The sequence below is a fragment of the Callorhinus ursinus genome, unplaced genomic scaffold, assembly GCF_003265705.2.
Source record: "Callorhinus ursinus isolate GAN/ISIS: 27379988/994484 unplaced genomic scaffold, GSC_fseal_2.0 scaffold24, whole genome shotgun sequence".
NCBI classification, from domain to species: domain Eukaryota; kingdom Metazoa; phylum Chordata; class Mammalia; order Carnivora; family Otariidae; genus Callorhinus; species Callorhinus ursinus.
Window position 1 is genome coordinate 27,371,546 of NW_027397086.1, and position 18,719 is coordinate 27,390,264.

An 18,719-nucleotide genomic window follows, 5' to 3' on the forward strand; every position below is an offset into this window, starting at 1 on the left:
GGGGGATGGGTTAGCCTGGTGATGGGTATTGAGGAGGGCACGTTCTGCATGGAGCACTGGGTGTTATGAACAAACAATGAATCATGGAACACTGCACCAAAAACTAATGATGTAATATATGGTGATTAACATAACAATAAAAAAATTAATTAAAAAAAGGGAGTAATAAAATAGTACTATATAACAAGCTTTGTCTGCCTCCATTTCTCACTTTCCTTCAAAAAGATGCAAAAGAGCAAGTCTATAAAATATCTTATAGTCAGCCTATTCTCAGTCCCTGAAATGATAGAAGAGTGACAAGAAAAAATAGGACAAGATTAGGGAGCAAAGGAAAGTCTTTCCTATTCTATAGAAAATGACAGAAATGCTAAGGAAAGGAGGAGCTGGGTATGAGCCATACATCTTCAGTATATGGAGTGCAACAGGAAGGCAAAAAAACAAAACAAAGCCTGAACACATTAGTAAATTGATGATTCAGAAGAGAAAAGAGTTTCAGCTAGTAACAATATTAAAAATTCTATCTATCCCATTAAAACACTATGATGTATGTGAGGTCTGAACATGCTCAAGCAGGGGTAAATGTGCTGTGATGAGTCTTGCTCACCGAAGAAATGGTCTTTGTTGATCCTACGGAAGTAGACTCCACATACAATGGGGAAAGGGGAGATTAAACACCCAAACTGACAGCCACAGATGGAGTAGTATCTATGTGTTTCTCTTTTTTTGTATCCAAAGCCATAGCATTCTGATGTGGAAAGTGGGAAGGAATGTATGAGTTTCAAGGTGATACTATCTTCAAAGCCGCATTTCTGGACCCTGGGCTTTCTCTCTAATAATGCAATTCATTTAAGGAATTAAATAATAATTTTTCTATATTCAAAGAAAGAAGGTATCATTTCTGTGGTCAGAAAATGTTTGATATTCGGTATTCGATGGAAATAAATGGTTTGGCACTCTTAATTGCATGATGGAAGACAAATTCCCTTTGAAGGAGGGAAAGATATCCATATGAAGAGAACAATCTAAAACTAAAAACACCAGGAATGAGATTGCAATGGAAAAGATATAAAAGAAGCAAAGTGCAACCAAGGAATTAAAATCAACTTTGGAGGCAGTTAAGGGCAGGAAAACTGAACCAATGCTGCAGAAGACAAACTTGAAAAGTTGCATAAGCATAGAAAGGAGAAAAAACAAAGATATGAAAACTGAAAATATGAGCACATGAGGAAGGCAAGCCAAAGAAACCAAGTCTAATGTAAGGAAAAGGTAATGATTTCAAAGGATCTCTAAAGGTTCACAAAATCAAAAAAAAGCTGGAAAACCCAAGTTTGAAAACAGACAGGAACCAAGGGAGTTCCAGAAGGTAAAGATGAAGAAACTCTGGCCAACCTGTAGATGGAAGAAACTCTTAGGACACAGACTACAAGGGACCACTACCCATTGGTTCTGTGCCACTTGCTCAAGCTTCAACTCAGGGGAGAGCATCCAACTGTCCAAGTTTGGACACATGACTTAAAAATAAAATAGTATTTCCAGGATCTTTAAATAAGTTCTACTAAACTATAAACTCCTTAAGGGTCAAGTCCAAATATATGTATAGTATATGTACAATAAACATAGTCCCACCATGCTTAAAACACTGGACTTTCTTAAAGGCAGCTACTCAATAAATGCTTGTTAAATGAATGATTGAATAACTAACGATGTGAACACTAAATAGACTATACTTATACAGATATCTTTTTAGATAAATTAATGACACAAAATCAAAAATCATTCCTTCACCACTGTCTACATTCAATCATTCACAAATGCCCACTGCTTTTATTTCTTAGAGTTCTCTCAAGTCCACCCTTCTCTCCATTCATATTTCAATGACCTCAGTTTAGGCCTTTAGCCTTACTAACCTTACCTACAGCAATGAATGTGATAATTGGTCCTCAGGTAGGCATATATGGTCAGTTAATTTATGACAAAGGAGCCAAGAATATACAATGGGAAAAGGACAGTCTCTTCAATAACTGGTGCTGGGAAAACTGGAAAGCCATATGCAAAAGAATAAAATTGGACTACTATCTTACACTATACACAAAAATTAACTCAAAATGAAAAAGACTTGAATGTAAGGCCTGAAACCATAAAATTCTTAGAAGAAGACATAGCTCCTTGACATTGGTCTTGGCAATGATTTTTTAGATCTGACACCAAAAGCAAAGGCACCAAAAGCACAAATAAATAAGTGGGACTATCTCAAACCAAAAACTTCTGCATGGCAAAGGATATCATCAACAAAATGAAAAGACAACCTAATGAATGGAAGAAAATATCTGCAATTCATACATCTCATAAGGGATTAAAATCCAAAATATATAAAGAACTCATACCTCAAAGCAAAAGAACAATCTAGCCAAAAAGTGAACAGAAGAAGATACAAATAGACATTTTTCCAAAGAAGACATACAAATTGGCAACAGGTACATAAAAAGATGCTCAACATCACTAATCATCAGGAAAATACAAATCAAAACCACAATGAGATATCACCTCACACTTGTTAGAATGACGATTATGAAAAAGGCAAGAAATATTGAGTGTTGGTGAGGATGTGGACAAAAGGGAACCCTTGTGCACTATTGGTTGAAATGTAAATTGGTGAGCCATTATTAAAAAAACAGTATGGAGGTTCCTTAAAAGATAAATAATAGAACTACCATATGATCCAGCAATTCCACTTCTGGGTATATATCCAAAGGAAACAAAAATTGGGGCCCCTGGGTGGTTCAGTCAGTTAAGCATCTGACACACGGTTTCAGCTAAGGTCATGATATCATGGGTCATGAGATCAAGCCCCATGTCGTACTGCACACTCAGCAGGGAGTCTGCCTGAAGAATTCTCTCTGCCCCTCCCCCTGCTTGCATGTCCTCACACTCTCCCTCTCTAATAAATAAATCTTAAAAAATAAAAACAAAAACACTGAGTCAAAGAGATATATGCATCCGCATGCTCAATGCAGCATTATTTACAATAGCCAAGATATGGAACAACCTAAGTGTGCACAGACAGATGAATAAGTAAAGGAAATGTGGTTTAAATATATAATGGAATATTATCCAGCCATTAAAAAAGAATGAAATCTTGCCATTTGCAATAGATGGATCTTGAGGGCACTATGCTAAGCAAAATAAGTCAGACAGAAAATGACAAATACCATATGATCTCAGTAGAATTTTAAAAAAAAGTAAGTTTAGAGATACAGAAACAGATTTATGGTTGCCAGAGGTGGGGGTAAGGGTAGGTGAAATGGGTGGAGAGGGTCAAAAGGTACAAACTTCCAGTTATAAAATAAAGTCATGGGGATATGTTAATAACTATTGTTAATAATACTGTATTGCATATTTGGAAGTTTCTAAGAGAGTAAATCTTAAAAGTTCTCATCACAAGAAAAAAAAAGTTCTATAACCATGTATAGTGTCAGATGTTAACTAGACTTATCGTGATGATCATTTCACAATATATACAAATATTGAATCATTATGTTGTATACTTGAAACTAATAAATGTTCTGTCAATAACTCAATTTTTTAAAAAATTATCAATAAAAATAAAAAATATAAATAAAATTTTAAAAAGCCCGTTCAGTTATCAAGAATACTAATAATCATAGTTAATATTTCCTTTTTTAAGATTTATTTGTTTATTTATTGGGGGGGAGGGGGCAGAGGGAGAGGGAGCGAGAATCTCAAGCAGACTCCACACTGAGCCTGGAGCCTGGTTCAGGGCTTGATCTATGACCCTGTGATCACAACCCACACTGAAACCAAGAGCTGGACACTTAACCAACTGCACCACCCAGGTGGCCTGTAGTTAATATTTCTTGAACACACGGGCTCTCCTATGCATTGCAGGATATTTATCACCCTCCTTGGCTTCCCACTACCCAGTAGATGCCAGTAGCAACACCTCCACCCTGTTTTCACAGTCAAAAAGTCTCCAAAAATTATCAAATGTTCACTAGGGAAGAGAATCACCCCCAGCTGAGAAACACTGCTCTAGGGCCAAAATTCTGCAATTCTGAGACCTTCAACACAAGAAAGGAATAAAATTGCTAAATATAAACACCCAAGGTCAACATTAATCTGAGATGAATTAAGAAATGAACCTATAGTGAAAATTATGAGCTTTGGTTCTACCCTCCTGGCCTCTGTGTGAGACAGTGAGCTAATCCACCCAAACGAAATACTGAATTCCAAATGGTGATGGATTCACAGAGCAAAACTATGTTTTATTTCTTTATCTAGCCAAATTAATGTTGGTTGAGCACACTAATTAATTGGAGAGCTGCTACTCATGGCTCAAGAGTCTTTATTTTTTATGTTATTTTACAACAAGTATTATTCTCTTCATAAATGCTCAAAAGGGTGGGGGGCACCTGGGTGGTTCAGTCAGTTAAGTGTCTCTGATTCAATTTCAGCTCAGGTCATGATCTCTGGGTTGTGAGATCAAGCCCCACATCAGGCTCCATGCTGGGCATGGAGCCCACTTATGATTTTCTCTCTCTCCCTCTCCTCCCCACCCCACTCTGCTTATGCTCTCTCTCTCTCTCTCTCTCTCTCTCAAAAAGTAAATAAATAAATGTTCAAAAGAAAAATATCAACCATAATCTTAACAACCATATGTAATCACATTTAGCTTCCAGAGATTGTCTTTTCAGTCTTCTGGAAGCAATGTTAGTTGTGGTTCACAGCTTCAGCTTTGGAGCCAAGTTTTTCCCCAACTAAATTCCTGTTCTGCCTAGTAACCTTAAGCAAGTTACCTTTGCTTTCTGTACCTGTTTCCTCATCTATAAAATGGGGTAATAATACTAGTTCACAGAATTTTGTAAGGATTAAATAAATTAATACATGTAAAGCATATTAATTTTAGGATTGCTGTTGGTATTTTGATGATTGCACTAAATGTGTAGATTGCTTTGGGTAGTATAGACATTTTAACAATGTTTGTTCTTCCAATCATAAGCATGGGAATGTCTTCCCATTTCTTTGTGTCATCTTCAATTTCTTTCATTAGTGTTTTATAGTTTTCAGAGTGCAAAGTCTTTCATCTCTTTCATTAGGTTTATTCCTAGGTATCTTATTGTTTGGGGTGCAATTGTAAATCGGATTGATTCCTTAATTTCTTTCTCCTCCTTCATTATTGATGTATAGAAATGCAAGAGATTTCTGTACCTTGGTTTTGTATCCAGCAACTTTACTGAATTGGTGAATCAGTTCTAGCAATTTTGGGGTGGAGTCTTTCAAGCTTTCTATATAGAGTATCATGTCATCTGTAAATAGTGAAAGTTTTACTTCTTCCTTATTGATTTGGGTGCCTTTTATTTCTTTTTGTTGTCTGATTGCTATGGCTAGGACTTCCAGTACTATGGTAAATAACAGGGGTAAGAATGGACATCCCTACCTTGTTCCTAACCATAGAGGAAAAGCTCTGTTTTTCCCCCATTGACAATGATATTAGCTGTAGGTTTTTCATATATGGACTTTATATGAGGAATTATCCCTCTAACCCTACTTTGTTGAGGGTTTTTATGAAAGAATGTTGAACTTTGTCAAATGCTTTTTCTGCATCTATTGAAATGATCATATGTTCTTACCCTTTCTTTTATTAATGTGGTATATCATGTTGACTGATTTGTGAATACTGCAAAAGACCCCAAATAGCCAAAGCAACCTTGAGAAAGAAAAGCAAAGCTGGACGTATCATAATTCCAGACTTCAAGTTACATTACAAAGCTGTAGTGATCAAAACAGTATGGTACTGGCACAAAAATAGGCACATAGATCAACAGAACAGAAATAGAAACCCCAGAAATTAACTCACGACTATATGGTCAATTAATCTTTAACAAAGCAGGAAAGAGGCAGTCTCTTCAACAACTGGTGTTGGGAAAAACTAGGCAGAAACATGCCAAAGAATGAAACTAGACCACCTTCTTTTTTTTTTAAGATTTTATTTATTTGACAGAAAGAGACAGCCAGAGAGGGAATACAAGCAGGGGGAGCGGGAGAGGGAGAAGCAGCCCTCCAGCAGAGCAGGGAGCCCAATGCGGGGCTCAATGCGGGGCTCGATCCCAAGACCCTAGGAACATGACCTGACCCGAAGGCAGACACTTAACGACTGAGCCATCCAGGCACCCCAAAACTAAACCACTTTCCTTACATCCACAAAAATAAATTTAAAATGAAGACCTAAATATGACACATGAAACCATAAAAATCTTAGAGGAGAACACAGGCAGCAACCTCTCTGACATCAGCCATAGCAACTTCTTTCTAGATATGACTTCTGAGGCAAGGGAAACAAAAGCAAAAATAAACTATCTGGACCTCATCAAAATAAGCTTCTGCACAGCTAAGGAAACAATCAAAACTACAGAATGGGAGAAGATATTTGCAAATGACATATCTGATAAAGGATTAGTATCCAAAATATGTAAAGAACTTATAAAACTCAACAACCAAAAAACAAATAATCCAATTTAAAAATGGGCAGAAGACATGAATAGACATTTTTCCAAAGAAGACATGCAGATGTCCAACAGACAAACAAAAAGATGCTCAATATCACTCATCATCAGGGAAATGCAAATCAAAACCACAATGAGATATCACTTCACACCTGTCAGAATGGCTAAATTCAACAACACATGAACAACACATGTTGGTGAGGATGTGGAGAAAGGGGAACCCTCTAGTACTGTTGATGGGAATGCAAACTAGTACAGTCACTCTGGAAAACAGTATGGAGGTTCCCTCAAAAAATTAAAAATAGAACTACCCTATAACCCAGCAATTGCACTACTAGGTATTTACCCAAAGAATACAAAAACACTAATTCAAAGGGATACATGCAACCCAATGTTTATAGCCCATTATTTACCATAGCCAAATTATAGAAATAGCCCAAATGTCTTTCAACTGATGAATGGATAAAGAAGATGTGGTGTACACACACACACAATGGAATATTACTCAGCCATAAAAAGAATGAAATCTTGCCATTTGCAATGACATGGATGGAGTTAGAGTATTATGCTAAGCAAAATAAGTCAGTCAGAGGAACACAAATACCATATGATTTCACTCATACGTAGAATTTAGAAATAAAACAAATGATCAGGGTTGCCTGTGTGGCTCAGGTCATGATCCTGGGGTCCTGGGATCGAGCCCCACACCCGGCTCCCTGCTCAGCAGAGAGCCTGCTTCTCCCTCTCCCTCTGCCTGCCACTCTTCCTACTTGTGCTCTCTATCAAATAAATAAATAAAATCTTTTAAAAAAATGATCAAAGGGGGAGAAAAGAGACAGACAAACCATGAAACAGACTCTTAACTGTAGAGAACTGATGGTTGCCAGAAAGGAGTTGGGTGGGGGAATGGAGGAAATAGGTGATGGAGATTAAGGAGTGGACTTGTTGTGAGGAGCACCAGGTGTTGCATGGAAGTACTGAATTACCACATTGTATAACTGAAATTAATATTATGCTGTATGTTAACTAACTGGAATTTAAATTAAAACTTTAAAAAATATATATGTGAAGCAATTTGGACAGTGCCTGATATGCATACACAGTATGCACCAAATAAACATCAACTCATTATTATACCTACATCAAACATATTCTTTTTTTAAGTAGTCAATTTTTTTCAAAGTGTTTTTTTCTAATTTTTTTAATTCTAGTTGGTTAATATACACATTATATTAATTTCAGGCGTATGATATAGTAACCTGGTTCTTTTACTGAGTAATGTGTCATAAACATCTCCGTACCTCTAACCCTTTTTCTACAACATGATTCTTAATAGTATGGACGTACCTCATTTAACATAGTCTCCTATTTGGAGACATTTAAGAGAGTTCCAGGTTTGAGTTATTATAAAGTGTTGCAGTTGGGCATGCTTGCACGTCTCTTTCATGATTTCCTTAGGAAGAAGCAAAGTTGCTGGGATAAAAGGTATATTCACTTTTAAGTCTTTTGATACATTTTAGGTCCCAGGATTTATACCACCAGAGTTTCTTATAATATTTTACATTTGGCTTATTATGAAAGGGGCCTAGGAGACTGTGTCTGCGCTAAGTAGAATAATGAAGTTAGGGTAGTGTGCTCCTTAGCCACTCTGATCAGCAACATAATGTTGAAATGAAAGGTGCAGCTGATGTGAGTGTCCAGTGAAGGTGCGGACTCCTATACCAGCATCTCCCAGCCCAGGCTGTTTGAGCTCTCAGCACCCTTCTGATGTAACTAACTCCAGGTACGAAAAGCATCCTCCAGCCCCAGGGGTCAGGAGTTCTCAGCCTCTAACCTGTTACGTTGGGGAAAGTCATAACAGCTGCACTGATACACCTTTCACAGGCTTTCCCTCTTAATATATTCCATTCATGGAGAATTCCTCTTGGCAAGGTGTTATGGCCCTTGTGTCAGCAAAACCTTGTATAATTTAGAAGTATGTTCCTAAAATAGTGAAAGGGCTGGAATGTCTCAGAGGCAAAAAAATCACTTAAAGAGGCTCCATTGTGAGGAACGTTGCCAGAGGGAGCTAATCACATTGAATCATTGATGAGGAAGCAACAGGACATGAGTGTCCAACCCGGTGGCCCAACACTTTCTGCCAGCCTGCTATTAAAAAGAGAGGCCTTAAAAATAAATCATCAATAAATAGGAATTTAATAGGTAGAGAAGGTAGAAATCATGGATTCAGGGACTCTCACAATTGTAGAGATCCTCAAGGTCATCTACTTTAGCTCAATAGTCAGCTCTTGCTTGTATTCCACTTACAATTGTCCTGAAAAGTGGTGATCTGCCTCTGCTTGGACATGTCCAATAGCCGAGAACTGCTACTCTCTCCTTAGGACAACTAATATAACTAGAAAGTTCATCTTTATTAAAATCCTGAAAGCCATCAGCCTAAATAAGCAAACACATAAGTAAGCAGATGTTTTCCAAGCATCAGTGAGTCCTACAGAATGTTGAAAATGTCATCTTTTCAGCTGGCTCCAGAGGTTTTCTTAGGAAGGGAACTAACTTCGTTTAGAAAAATACTCTGTCATGTGAGGTGAGAAAGATGATGAGTTACAATGTAAGCAGAGAGCAACTTTGAAGTAGGGCAAGCAGTGAAAAGCTGGAAATGGGACTGAAGAAGGAGAGGGGCTGCTGAACAACACAGCCAGATGCTGGGTCCTGTAGGGAAAGGTGGCCAGTTAGAAAGTCCCTGTGCCTGAAGTTCTATTGAGAACAAAATTCCATTTTAAGTTGATTTAATTTCTACAATACAAAAGACAGATTGGTAGAACACTTTTGGAAAGCAATTTAGCAATATATCCAATTTGTTTTATATCTTGATAATCCCAATGCTTGACATCTATCCTGAAAAATTAAATCAAAATGTGAAAATGCTGAATGGATAAAGAAGTGGTGTACACACACACACACACACACACACACACACACACACACACACACACAGGAATATTACTCAGCCATAAAAAATAATGAAATCTTGCCATTTGCAATGACATGGATAGAGCTACAGAGTATTATGCTATGTGAAATAAGTCAGTCAGAGAAAGGAAAATACCACATGATTTCACTCATATGTGGAACTTAAGAAACAAATGAGCAACGGGGGAAAAAAGAGAGAGGCAAACCAAGACAGAGACTGTTAACTCTAGAGAACAAACTGATGGTCATCAGAGGGGAGGTGGGTGGGGGATGGGTTAAATAGGTGATGGAGATTTAAGGAGGGCACTTGTGATGAGCACAGGGTGTTGTATGGAAGTACTGAATCACTATACTGTACACCTGAAACTAATATTACGCTGTATGTTAACTGACTACAATTTAAATAAAAATAAAAAATGTGAAAATGCAAAAATTAGAACCAACCCACATCCTAAAACAGAAACTGCTAAATAGATCACAGCACAGTCCCTAGAGTACTTTGCAACTGTTAAATATGATGTTAATGATAATATAACACAGGAAAATGTATGACAAATGTTTTTGATAGAAAAATTGTAATTTAATATTAACCTACTAAATAAACAAATAAAATGACAAAGAACTCCTATTGTAGAAAATATTTTAAAGAAATATAACAAAACTCTAAGGGTAATTTTCTCCTATTTTTCCAAGTTTTTGAAATTTTACATAGCAAACATGTTTAACATTTAGAATGTGAAAATTTTTACATAATCTATATTTAAACATCAATTTTAAACTTCATTTAAAATGTGTTTATTGCTGTAGTTCTTTAGCAACTAGACAAGAGAAACAGCTCCATGGTTATAGAAAAGAAGTCAGCTACCCTTTCTTTTTACCCAAGTCTGACCATGATCAATTCATGTCCCCTTTCTGAATGCCAGCTGTGGTACAGGAATAAAGCTACCTTCCTGCCTCTTTCACAGGACTGTTGGGGGTACAATACATTGGTGAATATGGAAGCCCTCTGAATTCTACATCCTTATAAAATTATAAAGGACTCTTACTGTTAGACTCTACAGGTACTCACTTCATTCTTCCATCTTCCAATCCATTCGTCTTTTGCAAATGGCCACTTAATATAATCTGGGGAAATATGTTGTACATCGGTCACATTTCTATATAACACATGATGGGATAAAATTCATAAAATTCAATACATTATTTTGAAACAAAATAGACAAAAGGTCCTAAAACCAGTGGTACCATAATTCTCTTTAACCTTCTGTTTTCATGTGGGTGTGTGTGTGCGTGTGTGTGTGTGTGTGTGTGTCAGGAGTTGTGTGTGTTATGAGTGTCTATGTGCATATATATGGTGTGTGAGGTATGTGTTTGTGTATGTGTACACTGAGGAGACCTAGGGAGCCAGAGGTGAATTTAAAATTGCTATTGCCTTGGGGCACCTGGGTGGCTCAGTCATTAAGCGTCTGCCTTCGGCTCAGGTCATGATCCCAGGATCCTGGGATCGAGTCCCGCATCGGGCTCCCTGCTCAGCGGGAGGCCTGCTTCTCCTTCTCCCACTCTCCCTGCTTGTGTTCCCTCTCTTGCTGTGTCTCTGTCAAATAAATAAAATTTTTTTAAAAATGAAATAAAATTGCTATTGCCTTATAAAGAGATTTGCTTTGTGTTCTTCTGCTTTGTTTTGCCTGACTATCCATGGTGAGTCTAGATATTAAAGAAGAAATTTTCAAGACCAAAGATTACAGATTCAAGTTCTGATGATGTGAGCTTATCACATGCTGAAGGAGATCATTCACTAGAACCTCACTGCAATACCTTAATCTTTAAGCAGAATTCAAGTAAGTCCATCTTGAGTTCTTTCCAAATGTAGGGGAGGAATCACTAGAAGACCCACATACAAGGCAGTTTCCCCTCTTCGTCCTGCAAAAACAAAAAACAAAAACCAGTAAGTATAGTGGGAAGAACATAAGACTTTCATCAGAAGCTCAAAGTTCTATTCCTACTTTCACCAAATATAAGGCCAACTCTGACCGCCAGCTCAGCACAGTACCGCTTCCTTCCACTCTGCCTGTTACTTCCCCTAATTCCTAGGGATAACTTCTCCCTCTGCCAATCCCTCCCAACTCATCACCAGTTCTTATGATTGGACCCCTGTGCCTCTCATTTCTTACATTTCCTGCATCCCTCCCCACCCCAGGCCTATGCCTTTCAAGTGAGATCAAGTTCCCAGCCTGGCCCATCTTCCAGTGATTACCCAGGCCATGTTGGAAGCTGGACACAAGGGAGCCAGGAGAACATTTTCAAGTTAATGGACCTCTCCTGGCCTGAGTTTCAAGGATAAAAGACTAAATGATCTGTAGAGCCCTTTCTTGATCTAATAGTCTATGGTTCTATCACAACATGAAAATCAAGATAACAAATATAATAATCACACCTGAAACTTACATAGTAGGCCAGTCCTCGATGCGTCTTTACTCACATCATCTCCTTGACCCACACAATGATAAATAAACCAGGTGTTATCATCTCCATTCTGGAGATACATTTTGGAGATTATGTGATTTACTTTTCCAGGACAGCAGGACTCAGACCCACATTGTCTGACTCTAATTTCTAAGTTCTTTCATCCATAGAATGATACGGTATAGCAAAACTCCACTGCTGTCTATTCAGAGAGGAATCAGGGATCTGAGCAATTACAGGAATTCCAAAATTCCAAATATGTGTGACTTTTTCAAACTAGATTCAAATGTTTTAGGGCATAACAAAGCATTTTAATTCTCGTGAAGCAGGCATAAATCCTGCCCAGAAGAGAAATTGGTAGGATTTCAAACATTCCTACCAAGCTCAAAGAGACTAGAATTTGGCACATACCTAGTAGCTTATCTACACACAGAGCATCATGGGTCTCACTCTTCTGTAACTGCACAAACCTTTACATTCTCTTTAATCATGTATTGGTTTTCCATTGTTACCGTATAAGAAATTATCACAAACTTAGTGGCTTAAAACAACATAAATTTATTGTTGCACAATTCTAAGGGTCAGAAGCCTGACATGGATCTTACTGGGCTAAAGTAAGGTGTTGGGAAGGCTGATTCCTTTTTTTTTTAATTTTATTTGATTTTATTATGTTATGTTAGTCACCATACATCATTAGTTTTTGATGTAGTGATCCATGATTCATTGTTTTCGTATAACACCCAGTACTCCATGCAGTATGCACCCTCCCTAATACCCATCACCGGGCTAACCCATCCCCCCAACCCCCTCCCCTCTAAAACCCTCAGTTTGTTTCTCAGAGTCCATCGTCTCTCACGGTTCGTCTCCCCCTCTGACATCCCCCCTCCATTTTTCCCTTCCTTCTCCTAATGTCCTCCATGCTATTCCTTATGTTTCACAAATAAGTGAAACCATATAATTGACTTTCTCTGCTTGACTTATTTCACTTAGCATAATCTCCTCCAGTCCCATCCATGTTGATGTAAAAGTTGGGTATTCATCCTTTCTGATGGCTGAGTAATATTCCATTGTATATATGGACCACATCTCCTTTAACCATTCATCTGTTGAAGGATATCTTGGCTCTTTCCACAGTTTGGCTATTGCGGACATTGCTGCTATGAACATTGGGGTGCATAGGGCCCTTCTTTTCACTACATCTGTATCTTTGGGGTAAATACCCAGGAGTACAACTGCTGGGCCATAGGGTAGCTTTATTTTTTATTTTTTGAGGAACCTCCACACTGTTTTCCGAAGTGGCTGTACCAACTTACATTCCCACCAACAGTGTAAGAGGGTTCCCCTTCCTCCACAACCTCTCCAACATTTGTTGTTTCTTGCCTTGTCAATTTTTGCCATTCTAACTGATGTAAGGTGGTATCTCAATGTGGTTTTGATTTGAATTTCCCTGATGGCTAATGATGATGAACATTTTTTCATGTGTCTGTTAGCCATTTGTATGTCTTCTTTGGAGAAGTGTCTGTTCATGTTTTTTGACTTATTTGTTTTTTCGGTGTTGAGTTTGAGAAGTTCTTTATAGATCTTGGAAATCAGAGCTTTATCTGTAGTGTCATTTGCAAATATCTTCTCCCATTCTGTGGGTTGCCTCTTTGTTTTGTTGACTGTTTTCCTTGCTGTGCAGAAGCTTTTTATCTTGATGAAGTCACAAAAGTTCATTGTTTCACTAGTCTTTGGAGATGTATCTTGAAAGAAGTTGCTGTGGCCGATGTCAAAGAGGTTACTGCCTTTGTTCTCCTCTAGGATTTTGATGGATTCCTGTCTCACGTTGAGGTCTTTCATCCATTTTGAGTTTATCTTTGTGTATGGTGTTAGAGAATGGTCGAGTTTCATTCTTCTGTATATAGCTGTCCAATTTTCCCGGCACCATTTATTGAAGAGGATGATTCCTTCTAGAGCATCTAGGAGAGAATCTCTTTCCTTGCCTTTTTTAGCTTCTAGAGGCTGCCTGCATTCCTTGGTTTGTGGCTCCTCTCTTCATCTTCAAATCCAGCAATGTAGCATGTCTCTGACCCTGCTTCTGCTCTCCCATCTTTTTCTCTGACCACAGCAGGATAAAGGTCCTTTTAAGGAACCATACGGTTAGATTAGACCCACCCAGATGATCCAGATAATCTCCCCATCTCAAGGTCCTTAACCATATTTGTAAAGTCTCTTTTGCCCTCAAAGGTTAACATATTCCCAGGTTCCAAGGATTAGGATGTGAACATCTTTGGAGAATCATTATTCTGCTTACCACAATGATTATTTTTCATGAGTTTACTTAAAAAATAATAGCCAAAATGCATCAATGTACCTTCTTTTTTTTTTTAATTATGTTAATCACCATACATTACATCATTAGTTTTTGATGTAGTGTTCCATGTATATGTTAAAATACCCTGGTAGGAACTTTATATACAACACAACAAATTTTTATAAAAATAAGTCGAGGTTGGTATCACTAACCCCACCTGACAGACAATGAAACTGAGAATCGTTGGTTAAGTAACTTACAAGGTCATCTAGCTACTCCAAAGCAGAGCAGGCTTCTAAACCACTAGAAAACAACCATGTACAGGAGAAGCTACCACTTTTCAGTGCAATCAATGATTCTCAGGCATAAAGCTGTCATGTAGCTAACCTCAGCTGGAAGTTTTACAAATATCTCTGCATAGGGGAAACCCTCCCAGTGCACAGTGCCTCAGTGTGCAGTCTGAGGTTCCTCTGCTGCAGCATGTTCCATCCACAGCAAAAGGGAAATCTAGGGAGTAAGAAATGGCAAAAGCTTCCTAAGAGAAAAACTATTCTAAAAACCGCTGCAGACTCAAGATTTTTGGTAACACATGGAAAACGTGACAGGTTTCCTGGGCGTCTGCTAGTACTTGGCATCGTCACACTCCACAATCAATTTCAAAATTGTCATTTGGGGCCCACTGGGGCTTTAAATAGCACCTCCTAACTGCCCGGCCAGGTTTTGTAGCTTTCTCTTTCTATTAAGAGCGTGTGAGGGCTCACAGACTACTGAAAATAAACGTCACAAAGTAAATGCTTTTACACTTTTAGTTTGTTTCAATTGCTTTGAGGGCATTGAGAATGAAGACACATGGTTTTCAAAATGAAATCTTCCAGAATAATGATGCCATATCTCAAGACACCCAAAATATCAACTGATACCCAAAACAAGATGCTGAAATAGAAATGCACATGTCATATTAACGCCAGGGCCAAAAAGTGAGAGAATAAAAGAAAACAAAATTTCAAAACACTAACATTTATTGAATACCTGCTGCTTGCCAAATATTTTGAAAAACTAATCTCATTTAATCCATACAATACTCCTAAGTAACCCAATTTCACTGGTGAAGACAGAGCCTTAGAGAAGTTAAGTAACAGGTCCAAGGTCACCCTGCTGGACCACAGTGAGGCTGGGGCTATCTGGCCATAAAAAGAATTATTTCCCCACACACCCAACCAAGCAGGCTAGGCTCAGGGCATAAGACAAGAATCAGCGCTGACTCAATGGAAGGTAGCCTGACTTGGAAAATAATATTTGCTTATAGGTTGTGTGGGAGACAAGAAGAAGCATTAAAGTTGAAGATAAAAGACAGGCAGGTGCAGCTAATTTAGTTCCAGCCATCTCAACCTCAACGTTCCTAACAGGAGTGGTGATAGTAACAACTCATAACTACACAACGCCCTCCTCAGGGAAGCTCAGAGCTCCTTAAAGACACATTCACATTCATCTTCCCAACAGCTCTGGAATGGAGGACACAGTCCTGTCAACATTCCATTTACAGAGGGAGAAGCTGATGCATTTGCCCAAGGTCACAGAGGGACACAGAGGCTTGGAGAGAGGGTAGCCCTGGGACCCTTATCAAGATAGCTTACCCACTGACTATGGGAAAACAAATTCAACACCCTGGGCTCAGAGACTCATGGGTGAAACATCCATTTAGTCAGCCATGCTATGCTCTGTAAAATCCCTGGCAAATTATCCCAAACCACCAGAAACATGTGACCGGAAGGTCCTCTATTTCCTTCACACTTCCAGATATTCACTCCTGCTAGAGAGGGGGTCTTTCATTTGTTAAACAGCACATGTGCATTATTGAAAAAGAATCAATCTTGACCAGGGAAAGGTCTGTTTGTCAAATGACAGTCTACCCCCAAAGAACCTCAAATTCTGGAGCCAGGAAGATCCTCTTCCAGAATGGAACCTAGAACTTGAATTTCTGGCCTTGACTAACAAGGTACATCAACTGAAGAATGCAGGACCCACGGGATGGTGAAAAGGAAAAAGAGGAAAAGGAGGGAGACCCTGCAGAGGAGGGACCCTCAAGTGGAACACCCACTGTATGGGCCATCCCCAAGGTGAACTGTACAGATGGTAAAGTGTTGTTTAGCACAAGCTCTGCACACCTTGGTGTCTGCAATTGGCTGTTGGTATGACTGTAGTTTTTATGAGGATTGTACTTGTACATTCTTCCAGATATTTCAGGGCTTAATAACAAGCCTATGCAAGATTCAGAATGTGTCTCCCACAGCACAATATTTCACAGCATAAAAACAGGTAGAATGCTATTGGTCTTAGTCAGAAGTGTGAGTCATTCTAATTATCAGATTTAATAAAAGGTTCTACTGTACCAACATAAAATTTAAGATACTCTCAAGGCACAAAGCTTATCACTTGAGACTTGGAATGCCAACTTCCACAGTTGCAATCTTGGGCCAACCACTGAGATGTTCACACTCCTAGAGAAGTAGTTCAGTGATCTCCTCCCTAAGGCAGAGACTTTACCATTATGAAAATTTTAAGAGCTAATACCTGATTTTTAATGCTATATGATTTAATGCTATGATTTAAATGCTACAGTCTCAAATGTGAATTTAATGAAAATACTATGTAACTTTGTTTTGCTTCATGCTCCTAGATTTGAACCACAAGATCAGAGGCTTTTAGATTCAAACAGTAAGTGTTGCCTATCCTACCCATTCCCAACTTCTGATGAATAAAAACCAAAGGGAAATAAAGGCACCTGGTTGGCTTAATCATTAGAGTATGCAACTCTTGATCTCAGGGTCATGAGTTTAAGCTCCAAGTTGCGGTGTAAAGCTTAAAAAAAAAAAAACAAAGGGAAATAGAAAAGGAACGGAAAGAGGAGCAATATGAATTAAGAGAAATCAAGAAAAGGGGCACCTGGGGTAGCTCAGTCAGTTGAGTGTCAACTCTTGATTTCTGCTCAGGTCATGATCTCAGGGTCCTAAGATCAAGCCCTGTGTTGGGCTCCACGCTGGGCATGGAACCTGCTTAAGATTCTCTCTCTCCCTCTCCCAACCCCTCCCACCACCACCATCCCCCCCCACCCCACTCACACGTGCATGCACACTCTCTCGCTCTTAAAAAAAAAGAGAGAAATCAAGAAAGAAGATCCAAGAAAATTCTGCTACATAGACAATAGATGAAGACAAAATAAAGAAAGAACAAGAGCACAATCTGTCTGGAAAGAAAGTGACCAGAACCCAAGGAAAACTTCACAAACAGCTTCCCCACCCCAGCTCAGAGCTAAACGGTTTGGAAGCAAGGGTTGACTATGGAGTAGTAGCTGTAAGGCAAATTCACAGTCTCCTAGGCAATCTCAATTATAACTATAAATACATATATCATTAATAAAACATTAGAAAAATCAAGTCTGTCAGGATATTTAAAGAATAATACATCATGACAAAGTAGGATTTATTCCAGGAATGAATACAATTATGGGCCAATATTAGGATATCTATAATTCATATTAGTAGGTCAAAGGAAAAAAGCTATCTGATTGTCTCAATAGATGTTTGTCAAAAAAGCAACTGATAAATTTTTAAACCTATGACCTACAAATAAATAGAAAGAGAAGAAATTGAAGAGTATCTATATGATATGGAATACCCATGATCCAATTGATTGGCAACATAATATTTAAATATAAAACACTATGGGGATATTCATTAATAGAAGGAATGAGACAAAAATTACACGATCACAACTCATATTTTATTATCCTTCTGGTAGTTCCAGGCAATTAAATAAAATCACTAGAAGTAAAAAGAAGTATAAATATTAGGAGAGAGAGGAAATTTTATCTTTGCTTACACATAACAAAATATCTATCTGAAAAAAATCCAAGATAATCAATTGAAACAAATATTGAAACTAATAGAAGAGTTCATTGATATGGCTATGTAAAAAACAAGTATGTATTTAAAATTATAAGTTTTATATGCCAGTCATATCCATTTTCTCCCCAACTAAAACCCACTCATGTTGAGAAAACCCAACGAAAACGAGGATAAAAGAAAACTAGACACATGAAGATTTCAGGAAATGTAAAGATACAAAAAGAGCACCAGTTCTCTATCTTATAACTTCCCAAACTACAACGGGATGGTTGACAAAAGGTGAGAAACATTTCAAGAATCAACACAAGTAGTTACATACAAATGGAAAGCCACAGTATTCTTTTCCCTTTTTGTCAAAATATTCTAGAGTTTCGTAACAGATTGAGTCTTTATCATGGTGTCCCACATCCATGCACCAACCTGCTGATAACAGCACAACTAGATTTAAACTTGAGGTTACAGAAGCCACTCCTAAATCATGTTCCAGACCAAAAGTCACAAATAGGTAACCTCACTACCAGTAGACTACCAGTAAACTACCCTTACCTTACTAACGGTTTCCTTCCT

General features: G+C 38.1%; 2 long non-coding RNA genes across 2 annotated transcripts in view; both read right to left on the reverse strand.

Moving 5' to 3' along the window:
• The window catches only part of LOC141369938 (uncharacterized), a 37,707-nt gene extending 26,294 nt beyond the window's left edge, over positions 1 to 11,413 (reverse strand). The window contains exons 1-2 of the long non-coding RNA XR_012373539.1: positions 11,307 to 11,413; positions 10,557 to 10,616 (exon numbers count right to left, since the gene is read on the reverse strand). This is a non-coding gene — a long non-coding RNA (uncharacterized lncRNA). The remainder of the gene's footprint in view (positions 1 to 10,556; positions 10,617 to 11,306) is intronic.
• A 2,385-nt stretch (positions 11,414 to 13,798) lies between these two features.
• LOC141369937 (uncharacterized) overlaps positions 13,799 to 18,719 on the reverse strand; it is an 81,829-nt gene continuing 76,908 nt past the window's right edge. The window contains exon 4 of the long non-coding RNA XR_012373538.1: positions 13,799 to 14,074. This is a non-coding gene — a long non-coding RNA (uncharacterized lncRNA). The remainder of the gene's footprint in view (positions 14,075 to 18,719) is intronic.